The sequence below is a fragment of the Halichoerus grypus genome, chromosome 2, assembly GCF_964656455.1.
Source record: "Halichoerus grypus chromosome 2, mHalGry1.hap1.1, whole genome shotgun sequence".
In the NCBI taxonomy this organism is placed as follows: domain Eukaryota; kingdom Metazoa; phylum Chordata; class Mammalia; order Carnivora; family Phocidae; genus Halichoerus; species Halichoerus grypus.
In genome coordinates, this window is record NC_135713.1 from 45,343,863 (window position 1) to 45,357,824 (window position 13,962).

The 13,962-nt window shown below is 45.3% G+C and overlaps 1 long non-coding RNA gene across 2 annotated transcripts in view; it reads left to right on the plus strand.

Annotated features, from left to right (window-relative positions):
* The window catches only part of LOC118549690 (uncharacterized), a 31,736-nt gene that overhangs the window by 12,258 nt on the left and 5,516 nt on the right, over positions 1-13,962 (plus strand). The window contains exon 3 of one of the 2 annotated variants that reach the window (XR_013445597.1): positions 2,406-2,469. The exons of the other annotated variant lie outside the window; for it this stretch is intronic. This is a non-coding gene — a long non-coding RNA (uncharacterized LOC118549690). The remainder of the gene's footprint in view (positions 1-2,405; positions 2,470-13,962) is intronic. 2 annotated transcript variants of the gene reach the window in all.

Below are 13,962 nucleotides of genomic sequence, written 5' to 3' on the forward strand. Positions count from 1 at the left end.
TCCCCCTTTTAAACATAACCACAGTGTATCATCAAACATTTCCAAATGTCAACAATAATTCCTCTCTATTATCAAATATTCAGGTCAGTGTCCACATTTATCCAATCATCCCATATTTTTAAAAATAATTGCTTGATTTAAGAGTCAAAGTCCATACAATGTGATTGGCTAATATTTCTTAAGTTTCTTTTAATCTAGAGGTACCCCTCTCTCTCTCTATTTTTATTTATTTATTTATTTATTTATTTATTTATTTATTTATTTTTAATATTTTATTTATTTATTTGACAGAGAGAGACACAGCGAGAGAGGGAACACAAGCAGGGGGAGTGGGAGAAGGAGAAGCAGGCTTCCCGCGGAGCAGGGAGCCCGATGCGGGGCTCGATCCCAGGACTCTGGGATCATGACCTGAGCCGAAGGTAGACGCTTAACGACTGAGCCACCCAGGCGCCCCTCTCTCTCTATTTTTAATATCTTGACATTCATTTGTTAAAGAAATCAGGCTGATTTTCCTGTTAGGCTTTCCCCCAGTTTGGCTTTTGCGTATTGTGTCCCCACGGTGTCATTTCATGTATTCCTCAGTCCCTGTATGTCCTATAAACCGGTAGTGGGGCTAAGAGCAGGGGTTGGCAAACTATGGTCCATGGGCCAAATCTAGCAACTACTCTTTTTTGGAAATGGGATTTTGTTGGAACACAGCTCCGCCCATTTGTTTACTATTGTCCACAGCTGCATTTTGTGCTCCAACAGCAAAGTAGTTGCCACAGAGACCAGACACTGTAGCCTGTAAGGTTAAATTACCTGGCCCACTGAGACAAAGTTGGCCCACACCTCCTCCAAAGGCTTGATCAGACCCCTGCTTGATTCTTGGGGCATGATTTCTTCATAGGAGGTGGTGGTTAATTCCACCAAGAGGCCCATTACATCTACTCGTTTCTCTTTTTGTAGGATTATCAGATCAGCTAATTCATAAGGAGTTGCAAAATGGTGATATTCTAAGTTAATCCTTCTTCATTCCTGTTTCAGTTAATTTGTGGGAATGCTTACATAAAAAGCACCTTCCTCTCATCTACTCTTTGGTTGCCTGAGGCACAGTTCTTACAGAAAAGACAGAATAAATGCTTAATTGTCTCCCTTTATTTACCAGGTTTCAAAATGCAGTGAGTTGATTTCCTAATATCTTTCAGAGATGATCACTGAGGTTTCTTGTTTATTTTTAAAATATCATTATGAACTCATGGATTGAAATATATTCAATGTTTTCTACTCATTGCAGTTCTTTTCTTTGCCAATGCTGAAATTGTCTGGACTTTGGCAAATGGGAGTCTCTTCTGGTTGTCTCCCGAGTCCCTTTGCCACAACTCTAGTTTCCTTGATTTGTGGCATTAAAAGTCTATGTATGTGTTGTACGTTTTCTGCCCCAAAGCTGGAATCAGCTATTTGTTTTTTGGATGAGCCTGGGTTCCTTTACAGAAAATTGTATTTAGAGACCACAGTCTGGGACTAAAGGTGCTCACTCAAGTGCTGGTTGTTGTTTCCAGACCTGACAACAAGAGGAAACCTGGTGCTTGTTTTCAGATCGGCTACATCAAAAATTCACACTGGGACTTCTGATTGAAATCCAGGATTGTAAAATTTTTACTTCACCCCTTTTGTCTTTCATTTGTCTCTCCTTTCTCTCACACCAAAAGTCCTGGTTCTCAACACCACCAACAGGAAACTCACTTGCTTTACCCCACACTACCCATCCGACAGTTTCAGAATAACAATCCCAGTGTTCCCACCAACAACATGATGGCTGAAAACAGGCAGCCCTTTTTAAAAATCAGAGTAAAAAATTCTGAAAACAAAAATGGAAAGGAATTGAACAGGAAGGGTCTGTGCTGACCCCGTGTCACCATATGGCAGTTTGCATTGCTGCTGTGATTTTTAGTCCTATGTTGTTGGTCAGGATTTGATTCCTCAATGTAGGAAACTCCTGAAATTATAGCCCTTGCCCTTTGGGAATTTACACATGTCTACAGAGTGGAAGAAACATGAGGTAAAAGCAGTGTAGGCTTGTGGAATGATTGTTTTATTGGTAACTCAAGTGTGCTGATGAACTCCAGACTTCAGTTTCCCTCCATAGTGAATGAGTCTCCAAATACACCTGCCTCAGGGCCTTTGCATTTGCAGTTCCCAGTGTCTGGAACACTCTTGCTCCAGCTCTTTTAATGACTGGTACCTTGTTATTATTCAAGTCTCAGCTTCAATATCATCTCCTCAGAGAGGGCCTCTTAGATTATGACTACATAATCTAAAATAGCCCCTCCATTACTTTATCATATCAGCCTATTTTATTTCTTCATGGTACTTTAACCTATCTAACCTGTTTACTTGTTTATGTCTATCTTTCCTCTCTCTAGAATGCAAACTCAATAAGGTCCTTGACTTTCCTGTTCACTGATGTAGCCCTAGGACTTAAAACAGGTATGGCACATAATAATTGCTGAAGAACAATGCCTGCAGAATGAAGGTACGCCTGCTACGTGAATGGATGAGCTAGATAATCCCCCAAGTCCTTTTTAGCTCTACGTCTATGATACACTCAATAAATTGAGTGGAGACTCACATACAAGCATGACTGTACCATCTTACAGATGTGGAAACTGAGGCAGTGAGTGGCTTGCCAGAGGCCTCACCGAGAGGGAGGTGGTGTGGTCCAGGAGCAGTGTATGGAAAGTCAAAAGCAGGAGACTCAGGTTTGGGTCCTCACACCCTCCTACTCCATCAGCCTTCCTTCCAAGAGCTGCGTGAGCTGGACAAGCCATTTCATATCTCCAAGGACAGTTTCTCCATCGACAGAAAAGACATATAAATAACTCTGGTCTAGGGTTACTGTGAGATAGTGAAGCTTTGAGAACTGAATGGCACTAGGCACTTTGCAGAATGTTTGCCCTTTCTTTACCTCCAGCTGGTCCTGTGGTTGGGGCGGGGATGAGGAAGGAAGCCCAGGGAGGAAGGGCTGTCTGTGGAGGAAGGGAGAGCCAGCTGGTTGCCACGGTTTGTTTTCTCACCTGAGTCCCCAGCCCTCCCCTAGCCTTGCTTCTCTCACCTGCTCAGGTAAAGAGGTAGGGGGAGCCTTGCTCAGCCAATGAACTACAGTCATTCTCTTAAAGGCACCCAGCCCCTAGCAGGAAAACCAGCCATACCACCCGGAGAGCTCCCCGGTGGGGGCCAGAGGCAGCTTGTAATTCAGCCCTCCGTGGCCACCCCGGGACCCCAGGACCTGGTCATCTGATGTCCTGGAGGGTGCTTTCTTCAGAGAGTCCTCCTTCACCTTGCCCAGAGCTGGCTTTCCAGGAGGCTCTCATGCCTCGCTGCCCTGGCAGAGGGAGGAAAGACAGCGTGGCTTTGGCAACTGCCCACCAGGAAGGAGCCCACAGGTGTGAAGGAGAAGCCATTTCCCTGTCCTGACCCCCTGCAGCAACCCTGGTGAGTCCTGACAATCTGGGCTTCTTGAACCTCAGCCCAGCAGGGTCTGGTGGGAAGATGCTTCTCCAGAAGGGCAGAAACCTTGGGTGCTGGTTCCAGCCCTGCTGTGTGACCTTGAGCGAGTCACTCCAGCTTTCTGAGCCTCAGGTTCTCCATCTGGGAGAATGAGGAGCTCCAATTTTCATGTCAGCTTTTTCCTTTTCTTATTTTCCCCTGTCATACCCCTTGTTTTGAAAGACTTTTGTCTGCCAAGCTGTACCTGTTACATAATATCATTAATTGTTTTTCCCCTTCTTTGTTAATTGGGAACCTATACTAGCCAATCAGTGTTTCCTGGTCAGCAGGAACAAACCGCGGTGATACCATTGAGCTGATGTAAGTTAAACCAAAAGCAAAGAAATGTGGTGTTTTAGTCTGCCTGTGTGAGCTTATCTAGAGTCAATATTGACTTTTCATTTGGCCTTTTGAAATATGAGAAATAGGGCAATTTTCAGAGAATGGGGATCCTAGGTGGGAGCCCCTAGATCTAGCTTGCGAGGTTTATAAGGGCACCAGGCAGAAATACTGCCGTCACACCCCAACCCGGCTTTGGTCTCTACAATACATGGGATGTGTTCTTGAAAGTGGGATCCTGTGGCCTGAAAATTTCCTATTTGGGGCCGGACTGCTCCTAGGGGACCCCACACTGGGTTCATACCCCTCTGCCTGAGGTTGGACAACCCTGGATGGGAGAGCTGAGGTGTCCTTCAGTCCTCTGCTAGGGGTTGGCCGGTGGGGTGATGTAAACAGATAGGTGTGAGCACAGTATCTGGAGTCCAGGAGCTTATGGTGGACCCAACTTGTGCTGAGAATCAGGACACAGGGCTAATCTCCATTGACTGGCTTTGTAACCTCAGGCAAGTTGCCTAACCTCTTTGAACCTCAGTTTTCCCAGCTGTAAAGTGGGGATTGTAATCTTGGCAATGCTTGCCTACCAGGATTATTCTTAGGGCCAAATAAAATTGTGTATATCCTGGAAGCTCAGAGCCCACAGATTTTAAAATGCTTCCCAAATTCAAAGATTGAAAACAAAAAACCCATAGACATGCATTTTAGAATTGACAAAATAGAGTAATGGATGTTTTATAAAATGTGACCTCCACGATAAAGAATTATTCCAATTATGATGGGATTGTTGTTGCTTGTTAAGTTCTTTTACTTTTTTACAATACCATTTATTGGGACTTTTTTGAAATACAGACTCACATAAACAGAAAGCAGGGGGAAACAGCTCACTGAGTCATGGTATTGACTCCTGGAACTGAACCCCAGGCCGGGAATGTGGCCTTAATGCACGAGGCGGTGTAATATGTGGTTGGAACGTGCACTTTGGAGTCAATCTCGAGTTCAAATACAGACTTTAAGACCTACTGGTGACCTTGGGTGTAAGTCATTTTTCCTGCCTCAGTATCTTCTAAATTCTAAATTGAGGTAGAAGTAGAGGAATATCAAAAGTGTTGGCTGGCTAAGTGGTAGTGGTGTTGTTAAGTTGAGGTTCAGCTTAGGACAAGGACTCAGAACCCACATACTTGTTCCATTAGAGAGTGCGAAATCGGGAGGGCTCCTGATCCTCAGAGTGGACTGGGTAAACTGATTCAGAGCAAAACATTTGAGTCTGTCTCCCCATCCATGAAATGGAGCCCCTCACAGCCCTGCCATCATCTGGGGGTGGCAGGAGACTCCTGGAGACATTGGATGAGCAGGTCTTTGGAACCAGTCCATTCCCCTGAGTCCAGGGGGCTGTTGTCACTTTTTGCTTCAGGGGCCCAGATAAGGTACCAAGGTCCTTCTATTCAGTCATCTGAGCTTCTTTGTCCTGTCCCTTTTCCCACAGCTCCCTGCTGAGCAAATCAGTCTCAGGGAATGCTGGTTCAGGGTCTTGATGGTACCTCCCTTCCCAGTGAGGCTGCAGGAGAATGAGTGGAGTGAGAGCTAGAATAGAAGTTTCCCAGGAACGGGAAAGGCAGCCCCTCTTGCCCAGGCTCTGGGCAGATGGTGTGTGAGAGCATGTATGTGCATGCGTATTTGTGCACATGAGCTAACAAAATTCAAGTTGAAAAATCCTAATGCTGTGAAGGCCCCCAACAGGTCATGTTGGCCAATGCCCTGCACTGTGCAGGCCTCTCTTCTAAACAACACTAGAAGGTTGCGGCTGCACCCCAGGGAAGTCTCCTAAACATCTTTCCTTGGTAACCAAACTTGCCATCTCTAAATCCTCCCGAGGGTGTATGCAGGGTATGTGTGAGCGTGTTTGAGGGCCTTGTGTATCTACGTGAGAGTTCCATGGACACTGAGCACCGAGACCGTGCAGAAAAATAAGCTTGAGGGGGATGGACTGGGGTGCCTTGGGGATTGGGTATTCATCCGATCACTGTGAAGCTTAGAGGCACTTTGGTGGAGGAGCTACATCTATTGAGCACCTACTATGATCGAATGATTGTGCGAATTGTTTAAAATTCATGATCTCACTTAATCCGTACAGCAGTCCATTTTAGTATTCCCATTTTACAGATGAAAGCTGCAGGGCTCAGAGAGGCTACAGATCTTGAGTAAGATTGCTCAGCTGACAAATGGCCGAACCATGACTCGGGTCTTTGTACAGATGAATCCAGAGGCTTAGCTCTCACCTGTTCCACCAGAAGTTGCAAATCAGGCCAAATACTAAAGTCCCCAGATCCAATTTGTTTGGTCTACACAGTGTTTTGTTTTGTTTTAACCTCTTAAAATTTAGATGCCAACATTTGAAAATGGAGCTGTTTAATATAAAAAATCTCGATTCAGACTTCTCTTTAAAAATCAGGAGAATGGAGCCCTCTAGGTCCACACCCTCCCATGCCAACCATCAACTTAAATTGATAATCAGCTGCTGCCTTGCAACAGAACACGTGACCTAGTTTGCCACAGTTCCCATCACTCCCTACTATCTACCCAGCACACTCTCTCATTTATGTTACCGGCCCAGCCCCACAGGTCTGCAGAGACCTGGGCCCTGGTCCTAGCGCTTGAACTCTGTGACCTTAAGTAAGTTATAACATTTGTCTGGGGTTTAGCTGTAACCTGGGATAGTGAACACTCTGAAATAACTTTCTAAGTGGCTTTCTGTGCCGTTTGGGAGAGAGACAACACGTTTCCAGCATCTCCACGTCCTGACCACCTGCTTGTGCGTGATGTATGGCCATGTAAGTGACACTAGGAGTGGTGGGTGTTATTCACTCTTTGTCACCATCATTCTGCTGCACTGCATATCTGATGCTTCTTGTGACAGGAGACATTTGGGGGCAGGTAGGGCCTGGCAGCACTGGCACTGGCATGATGCCCATTCCCAACACTGCTCAGAGTTCGACTTCCACGTGCCTTGGCTCATCTCTTCTGGGAAGCCTGATTGAGATTTCAACATCCGAGTGTCCTGTTCTGACCCCATTTTTGCTCTAGAGTGTACAAGAGAAAATCTACAGCCCAGCTAAAAATGTTCTCTCTTTCCTGTTACACATGCACACACACACCTCTGAGTGAGAAATAGCCATGCTTTAGAAGTCTGCACTTCTATCTAGAGTCTTACTCGAGTTCCTGGGATCAGATCTTTAGAGACACGGACGGACTAGTACAGATGGAAATGTGTAGATCATCTAGTCCAACAATAGCAGATACGTTTCACTTCATTTGCTAATTACAGTCAACTGGTAGAGGGTTGAAAAGGCTTCTGAAGCTGCATATGAGCATGGAACGATCGATGCTGAGATCTATCAGCGATGTCTACTGTGGACTTGACAAAGGCTTGTAGCAGGACTTACGCCAGCAATTATACCAACAGAAAAACTGGGGAACCGAGGTGACTTGCCCAAAGTCACTCAACAGGGCAAGGAAGAGTCCGATCCAGAAGCAGGGTCTCTATTCACCTTGAGGCCACTGTTGATTCCACTGTATTAGCTCAGAGAAGACAATTGAAACTGGGCGGGGAAATGAGAAACAGGACTCGGACCAATGAGTCCTGGCTCCCCCGGAAGCCTGGCTGGGGTCGGGGCTGAGGAATTCAGTTCTGTGCCACTAGACCGAGCCCTGCCAGCCTGGGCCTGATGCCTTCTGCTCTACTTCTCAGAGTCCCTTTGCTCCTGCCCCACTTTCCTGTCTCACTTTCCTCGGGCTCAGAGTGTGCACATCGGAGCATGGGGCCTCCGGGGATCCTGGGTCCTACATGCCCTCTTTTGGCAGAGACTTCAACAAGCTCCCAGCCCCCTCCGTTCTGGAAGAGAAGTCCTAGGACAGGCGCTCGTAACCTACTGATGCCATGGACTCCTCTGGCAATCTGTGAAGCCGGAAGGACCCCTTTTCAGAATGTTTTTAAATGCACAAAAGAAAATACATAGGACTGTAAAGAAAACCAATCCTATCAAAATACAGTTATCAAGGTATTTTCAAAATTGTATGGCATAATAATATGTACTTTTTAAAAAAAGATTTTATTTATTTATTTGAGATGGAGTGAGAGAGAGAGAGAGTGCAAGCAGGGGCAGAGGGAGAGGGAGAAGCAGACTTCCCGACGAGCAGGGAGCCCGATGCGGGGCTCGATCCCAGGACCCTGGGATCAGGACCTGAGCCGAAGGCAGATGCTTAACTGACTGAGCCACCCAGGTGCCCCAATAATATGTACTTCTTTATTAATAACTTAAAAATGAGATCTGGCAGCAGATATAATAACTATTGTCATTTTAAAGTAATGAGCATAAATGATATTTTGAAAGATCTTTGACAACTATGTGATACAGAAATATCTGCGTTCTCTTAGTGACTCAGCCACAGGAACTGTCAGTATTACTGTGGTCACTGCTGACATTTGTAATAGAACAAAGTATTTAACTTGAGTTAAAGGTTAGTGAAAATAAAGATGGAATTTTTTCCTTCCAAGTTCAGACAATTCTATTTGTGGACCCAGGTGGAGAATCCCTCACTCTAGGATGCTCAAGTAGGAGTCCTCCTGTCCAGTGGTTTACAAACTGTGGGCCGTGGAACCCTGGGGATTCTGATAGTGTCACGGAGGCTGCCAGATGGTGGGGGTAGTCAAGAGAACCAGCCGACCAGGTAGCCACCTTTGCCTCAGCCCGAGAAGGTTCTTATGTGAGTTCACGTTAGTGATTCGTAAGATTCCTTTGTTAAAAAAAGAATGGGTTCACCTGTTTGTGTATGAATGTCATGAGCCTTCACTTGGCTCCACCCACCTCTTCATACGACAGGGAGCAAAGCCCGGAGCAGGGGCAGGAAGGTGCTGGAGGCACGCTGCCGTTTGGTGGCAGGCTTGGGGCTGTGGAGTGTAGGGGAGGCAGTGGGAAGCAGCCAGGCAGGGGCAAACTTCCCACCACCTCTCTGCCTGCCAGTCAGTTCAGGGAAGCCATTTTTGTGGCCAAGCGTGGGGCCAAGAGTCAGGAGACCTGAATTTGAGGTTCTAATTGTGCCATTACCTTAAATTTCTCATTTGCAAAACTGACAAGTATTGGGAGGGCCAAATGAGAAAACATTTCCTTAAGAAAAAGTCATAAAGAGCTATTGAAGGGATTTTAATGTATCTGTCTCTAAGCCTGAGACCCTTTTCTCTGCTCTTCCTCGAGGTCTTGTTCCCCATACTGACAAAGCAGATAGTCCCGCTGACCCAGGGCGGTGTAACCCCAGCTGCCCAGCACGTGGCACAGTCAGATTTGTGGTTGGACCGCCAATCAGGAGTCACCCAGTCTGCCAACTGACCTCCTCAGTTCCTCCTTCTTGCTGGCCCTACTGCCATGTCATGGTCTCTGGCCTGCATTCTCGAACAGCCCCCCCATCTCTCTCTCTCTCTCTGCCCCAGTCTGCCTTCCATGGAGCCCAAGTACTTTGTGACTGTAAGTTTCTTCTGCTTCAAGGCCCATGATGTCTCCTCCCCGCACACCAGGCCAACTCCAGCCTCCAGAGCATCATAGCCCAGGTTCCTCAGGATCTGCCTCCAGGCTCCCCACGCTCTCTCTCCCCCCCCCAGTCCCCCCTCCCTCCTCTTGCAAGGAGGCTGCTGTGGCCCTGCTGCTGGAGTCTTCCCTGCCTTTTCCATCTGATTCTCCCAAGCCCTGGGAGCTGTGGGAAGAAGAGATGATTCAGGAAACCAGGAGTGCTTCTCTCCCAGAGGCTGATCTGGAGGGCAGGAGGAAGCTGAAAATGCACAGGACTCAGAGGAATTCGGTTGATGGGGGCCTGGGGCAGGTGTGGCTCTGCCCCCTGTCAGGAGCCGGCAGAGGCTAATTTCAGAGACCAGCCAGGAACATGTGGGGAGAGCTGGGAGCACCTGCACAGTCAGAGAGAATCTACTATTTGCTACACTTATCTGAACTAGAGGCAGGAACCAGGTCACCAGGAAAAGAATACTGCTGAGGGATGGGGAATTCACAGAATCCCTGATTCTTAGAATGTCAGAGCCAAAAGGGACCATGTAGCTCTTTCCTCTAGTCTAATTCTTTTTTGCTTCAGACGGAAAAGTAAGGCCCAGAAAAGAGTGATGGCTTGCCCAAAGTCCCATGAGTTTGAGGCAGAGCCTGGACTGGAGCCAACATCTGATTTTCTTCCCAATCTCCATGTTCTGGGCTCTGGCCTCTGGACTCCTACCAGAAGACTGAATAACTGGTCCAGGACTGATTTACCAACAATGCGTTAATGTGTCACTTTTGGGCAGTGCAATGTTGGCTCTTACCTGGGGCTGTCAACATCTTAACCCAAAGGGCCCCAGACAGGTTATAAGTATGCTGAAATAGAGAGACCTCAGGTCTCGAGTGGCCAGGTGGAGCCTAAGGCAGCCAGAGTCCCCAAACCTGATGAGACAGTCACCTGCAGGCCTCTAACAACCTCATTAGCATAGCCCAAGTGGTATCCAAATGTTATCATGTACGTGATAGGAAAAGTTGGGAAGTAATGCTTTAACCCTAGAGCAGGAGAAATTTTAGGGGTGGTGTGGGCAAAGGTGGGGAAAGGGAGAGTCTAAAGACACAGGTTCTATCCTGGTACTAGAGAGAGGAGTAAAGCATGGTTTCTTCCCACTTAAAAATATAACATAAATGTTAGATGAGCAAGGATTTTGTATTTCCAATAATTATGGGATAGCTTGTTGAAGACCAACCCTTCCACTGAGAATTGTTAAATGAGCTGAACAAATAAATGTGTGTGTGTGTGTGTGTGTGTGTGTGTGTGTGTGTTTGAAGGTATTAGAGAGCTACCAAAGCAACAAGGACCTGAGGGTTCAAGATTCCAGAGATAAAAGAAATGCACAGAGATAAGGTCCATATTCAGCTGCCACTTTGCCCTTCAAGGCATAGGCCATTTCTCATATGCCGTCAGATTTGTGGTTGGACTAAGAAGCTAAGCAGAAGCTGAACATCTAAAGGTGTCATAAAACTAAGATATAAAAAATTGATTTCAGGGTCCACCAAATAGGAGTGTCCCTAATAGACACCCCAAGCTTTCAAATGGAACCCCTAAAGGGTTCCACCCTAGGAGTAGAGGCAAATCAGAAATAGACCAGCCCCACAAAACTGAAGACTAGCATATAATCAACTCAGTCCCTTATAAAACTTATAAGACCCTTGCTGGCCAAAAGTAAAAATTTCTCTGAAGGAAGATTTAGGGTCTCAAATTTTCCTATAATTTTTGATACACGATATCTAGCATTCAATAAGAAATTTCAAAAAATCTCATTAGGCAAACCAAATGGCCAAAAAACAGAAGAAAAAATAGACAATAGAAATAAGTCCACAGAAGATCCAGATATTGGCATTATAAGATATGGACTTTTTTTTTAAGATATGGACTTTAAAATGTGATTTATATATTCAAGAAATTAATTGACAAGGTGGAGAATTTCAGCAGAGAACTAGAATCTACCAAGGAAGTTTCAAATAAAATTTGATCAAATGAAAATTCTAAGCCTGAAATACAATAACTGAAATTAAGAAGTCACTAGATGGATATAACAGTACAGTATCTTAAGCACAGCTGAAGATAAAATTAGTGAACTGAAAGATAGGTCAGTAGAAAGTACCTAGACTACAGCACATATAATAAAGAAGAGAGTCATATGGACCATGATGAAAATGTCTAATTATGTATAATTGAAGTCCCAAGGGAGAGTGGGAGCAAAGTGGGGACAGGGGGTAGGAAAAAAGGAAAAGGAGGGAAAGGAGAAGAGAGGGGGAAGAAGTGAAGAGAGACTCAGAGAAATGAAGTGATACTGGAAGCAATATTTTATGATAGTCAATAATTTTCCAAACCTGATGAAAGACATCAAGCCACAGATTTAAGAATCACTTTAAACCCCACACAGAATAAATAAAGAGAAAACTAAACTAGGGTCTATTATGGTATAACTGCTGAAAACCAAAAATAAGGGGAAATCTTGAAGGCGGTAATAATGAAACTGACAGCTTCTCAACAGAAATAATGAAAGCCAGAAGGCAATGGAACAATATCTTCAAAGCGATGAATGAGACCAGATATTGCATGAGCATAGATTAATGGTTCTCAAGCTTTATTATGTATATGAATCACCTGGGCTGGAGTGGGAGGAGAGGAGGAGTGTTAAAATTTTAGACTCCCAAATCCTATCCTAGATATTTGGATTTAGCAGCTCTGGAGCAGAGTCAAGGAATAGACTTTCAAGAAGTATTCTGCTGTTTCTGATGCTGTTGGGCTGTGGTAGATTGTTTGCAATGATGGCTGCAACATTCCCACCATTCCTGTGCCCATGCCCATTTGCAATGTGACTTTGCCACGATAGAGTTTATTTTTCCTCCTTTTAAATCTGGGCTTGCTCTATGGCTTATTTTGACTGATAGATATCAGTTAACCTGATGTAATGGCACATTTGAGCCTTGGCCTCAAGAGGCCTTATATTTTCAGCATTCACCTTCTGGGACACAGCTGCCATGTTAAAAAAAAAAATCAAGACTATCCTGCTGGAGACATTTGGAGAGAAAGGCACAGTCAATAGGCAGCACCAACAACCAGACAGATGAGTGAGGCATGGGTCCAACCAGGAGAGAGAAACCATATAGTACATTGAACAGGAAAAGTTTAAAGAATTAGGACTGACTAATAAGAAGTAAAGAGAACTCTAAAGAATACAAGAATAGCAAATATAAGGAGCCCCTATTATCCCTAGGGTGAACATAGAGCACCTGAAGAAGAGCCTCCCCCACTGCCCCCAGGGCTGAGATCCAGATCTCATCACAGAGGACATGGCTGTGGCCTCTAAATGGCAGAGAGGTCACTGTGGTACCATGCCAGGCCATCCTCTGAAAGTTGCTGGAATTGTGTCCTCTCTTATTCCAGGAAAACCATTCATAGGGAAATGTCTCTCCAGGGACACTCTGCTACAAAATCACTTAAGAGAGATTCCTGGGGAAGCTGTTGGCTGCCAGGTGCTGCCGGCCACGTGTACTGCCAGAGCCTGACGCTGGAGAAGCCATGCTCTGCAGGAGCTGGCCATGGGGGACCCATGCACGCCGCAGGAGGCTGCTGAGCTGGCACACTAACACCAGGAAGCAAAACGCTTTCTTACTTTAATGTCTCCCCTGCTCCCTCTACTACCGACAAGAGGGAGCATCCTGCCAGCCGGCAAAGAAAACAAATCTAGAAAGGGCCCAGATTCATTTTCCTGGAGCAGGCAAAAAGGGTAAACAGCATAGGCCATCTTAGGCTAGCTAGCCCCAGTCTATCTCTCTGACTACAGTCATTTGAGTGACCTTAGAGGAGACAGCACTATCTAGCTAAGCCCAGCCCAAACTGCCAACTTTCAGAATTATGCGTAAATGTCATTGTTTATAAGCCCTAAGTTTTGGGGTCATTTGTTTATGGCAAAATATTGTAATACCAATGTTGCAAGCAAGCTGGATTGTGCCCCACTCTGGCAAATTTCTTTGTGCTATTTCCTCTGCCTGAAGTAATACCCTTGGCCTTCTCTACCTGATGGATGTATTTACCTGCAGCTACTTAATTAATTAATGTTTTATTGACTTGTAGAACATATGTAGAAAAGCACACAGTCAGAAATGTGCTGCTCAATACATTTTACCAAGGGCTTATCTGGTATTACCTACAGTCAGATGCCTCCCCCCATGGTACCTTCCAGGCACTAGCCATGTCCCCAAGGGTAAACAGTGTTCTGACATATTTTTTTAATTTAAATTCAATGAACCAACTTACAGTACATCATTAGTTTCAGATGTAGTGTCCAAAAATTTATCAGTTGCGTATAACCCCCAGTGCTCATCACATCACATTGTTCTGACCTCTTATATCATGGTTAGTTTTGTGCTTTATATCACCGGATCATACAGTATGTTCTCCTTTGTGCCTGGCTTCTTTTGCTCAACATTGTATTTGTGATATCCATCCATGTTGCTATGTGTAGCTATAGTTCATTTTCATCACTGTATACTTTTCAAT